The sequence below is a fragment of the Rattus norvegicus genome, chromosome 1 (assembly GCF_021556685.1).
Source record: "Rattus norvegicus strain SHRSP/BbbUtx chromosome 1, alternate assembly SHRSP_T2T, whole genome shotgun sequence".
Lineage (NCBI taxonomy): Eukaryota > Metazoa > Chordata > Mammalia > Rodentia > Muridae > Rattus > Rattus norvegicus.
Window position 1 is genome coordinate 62,488,696 of NC_141534.1, and position 3,093 is coordinate 62,491,788.

The window sequence follows — 3,093 nt, forward strand, 5'->3', positions numbered from 1 at the left end:
CACTTGTGATTGATGACCACATGTGAAAAGATCAGTAGCCCCTGGAGGAGTCCATGAGCCCATGACCCTCTAGTCCTCACCCTGTGGGAGCTATTGGCCTAAGGGGGAGCTGGAGTCCATCTGAAGGGATGAGCCAACTAGAAAACTCTGTAGAGTGTGGAACTCATCAATCCTATTGGGTCCCTGCTGGGAAGAGGAGAAATCAAGAAGAGGGAGAAGGCTTGGTGTTGGGGAAACCTCATAAAGAACTTAGAGCAGATACAAGGTAAGAATTGTGGGGAAAATGGAAACCAGAGACAGAGGAAGGACCAGTATAGAGCAAACTGAAAAGGACAAAGCACAAAGGTACCTGGGTTATGCCCGCTGCTTGTTCTCTGGACTCTCCCTGTGGCTCATTTCAGGGGGGAGATTCTGTTCTGCCCCAGGCGAGGTTTCTTTCTCCTTGGCATGCAGCAACACAGCTTTATCAGGTCATTTGCTATATTCCTGGTCCACCCCTTAAAACCTCTGTGCCGGACCCTGCTGGGGATGGGCTTATCCTCTAATGGGGCTCTGTGGGAGAGTGGGTTGTCTTCTTTGATTTCCTTATTGCTACTCTTCTCAGTGAAGATGCTTGTTGTTTGAATGCATGGGACACTCACGGCACATTTGTGATAGTGGTCCTGTGTAGGTGTCATCGGTAGAGGCCTGAGACGACCAGCCACAGTGGATCTTTTGCCTCCTTTTGGATGAGCATTCTGGCCATAGTGAGATACGTGACCATGGGAGGATGACACCCGCAAGGTGCCAAGGACTGGCAGGCTTCCACTCCTCTTTGGTTCTAATCTAAAAGCAGCAGCAGGATCAAGGCTAGGAAATGGGGCTACAACGGGACTCACTTGCTGTGCCTGGGCTGTGCAGCCATCCCCCTGGAGAGCCTGCTTTTGTAGAAAGAAATAAGTTGCCATTTCCTCATTATATTTTCTTTGTTTTAAAGAGTGTTTTACTACAGAGGCTTGGAATCCAATGCTTTTCATGGCATCCAAAATGGCCGGGTCTGGTGTGAGGGGAAGCATTTCTTCATAGGGACCTATCAATCCGTTCCAGTGTTCTTTGAACCAAGGGTGTTTCATCGCCTTTCTTGCTGTTGGTCTAAAGTTGGGATTTACCCTCAGTAATTTACTAAGGAGGTCCTCCAGTTCTTTTGAAACCCCACAGGGAGCAGGATATACCCCTGCCACTACTTGTCTTTGCAGTTCTTGGATGATCACTGAATCAAATGGGAGCTTTCCCACTACCATACAGTACAAGACCACTCCTATAATCCACATATCATTCTTCGGCCCGTCATACCGATGGCCAAGGAGGAGTTCAGGGGAACCAAAGGAGTACGTGCCGCAGTGGTGGTTTAGCATTTTTCCAGGTTGAAATTGGGTGCTAAGCCCAAAGTCGATGACTTTGACCTTTTTGTTTTTATCAATCATTATATTGTCCAGTTTGAGGTCTCGGTGAACAATCCCCTTTCCATGGCAGTAGCTCACTGCTGACAATATCTGTTCAAATATTTGCCGGGCCTCATCCTCCTCTATGTGCCCTGACTCTCTGATGTACTGGTAGAGTTCTTGGCCTTCCACCAGCTCCATTATGAGGTATATTCTCGTTTCCTTTTCAATAACTTGTATGAGAGACACTATGTTGGGGTGGTTGATCTTTCTCATTATGTTTGCTTCCATCACGGCTGGCTGGAACCACTGCTTGTCCTTTCGCAGAACTTTGACAGCCACCGGGGTTCCTGTGAGCCGGTGGTGGGCCAGGAGGACTTTGGCGTTGCCCCCTTGCCCAATTGTCCCCAATACTTGGTATTGGGAATGGAAGTTGCCCTCCTCAGAGATACTGGGCTCGGGTGTAGGGGTTGGTAACTCCTCCTCAGTCTCTGTAGGCATTTTATCAGTACTAATGCTACCTAAAAATAACAAAAATTGAATCAAATAATGAAAAAGATGGAGCAATATAGGAGCTAAAATTACACTTGTGGTACCTAAAAGAAACAAACAAAAGAAAAAGAAAAAAAAACAAACAAAGACAAAGTAAAAACTAGACTAGAAAAATAGAGCAAAATTATGAAAAAGTTAAGGGGAAAATATGAAGAGTCATAAGTAAAAGCCACCCAAATAACCAACCCCAAAAGAGAAAGCCAAGAGCACACACATACTAAATGCAATGATGAAAATAAAAATCGTCATACTACAATAGGATTGGGCGGCCAAAGATGGTCAATACTATGAATAGATGTTCATTGAAGAAAAAAAAAAACAGATGAAAGAAACGAGAGGAGAAAGAATTAGTATAAGACAAAACAAACAAATATAAAAAGCCAACACTTAAGGGAAAACTCCATTGAATTTCAGGACCTAGTGATCCACAAAAATCCACAACTCTCCAGAGCAAAATACTGAAAATTAAAATTAACCAACCACAAGGAATAAGGCAGTTAAATATCAGTGAATAGTAAACCTTAAACAAAGGCCGAAGAGTCAAAGTGTCACAAAGGGCAAATTTGTATCAAGTCTAAGCCAATGATTGCATGTACTCAATAAATAGAGAAACAGGAATAATGTAAAAGGATGAAACCGCAGGACATTGAAAATGGAGATAGAGTGAATCATCCGACTGCAGAACCGTAAATAATCAAAGCAGTAATACAGCATGTGATAACATAAAAACCACTAAAAAATGAAACCAGCAATCCATAATAAATAAATAAAACAAAAAACAAAACCCCAATAAGGAAATAGCCAGTGGCGTGGCAATATGTGACCTAATTCTTTCTCTTGAAGTCATCCAAAAATCAATCAATCAATCAAGAAATAGGAAGCCAGCCATCTCCATAGGCCTTTAAACTGATATTATGGGGTTGGCATACCAAATGCCTGGGAGCGACTGGTCAGCCAGCCCAGATACTTGGGCAGCTGCAGGCCAGTGAGAGAGCCTGTCTTGAAAATAAGGTTGAGAACCTACCTCAGGAACAGCAGCCGGGGTGACTTCTGGCCTCTACACTCTCTTGCACTGAGGTGCAGGTAATATAGATATAAGGGGCAAAAGGGGATGGGCACG

The 3,093-nt window shown here is 44.0% G+C and overlaps 1 pseudogene; it reads right to left on the reverse strand.

Moving 5' to 3' along the window:
- Nucleotides 1–392: 392 nt before the first annotated feature.
- Nucleotides 393–1,922, reverse strand: LOC148007093 (sperm motility kinase Y pseudogene; annotated as a pseudogene).
- Between the last annotated feature and the right edge of the window lie 1,171 nt (nucleotides 1,923–3,093).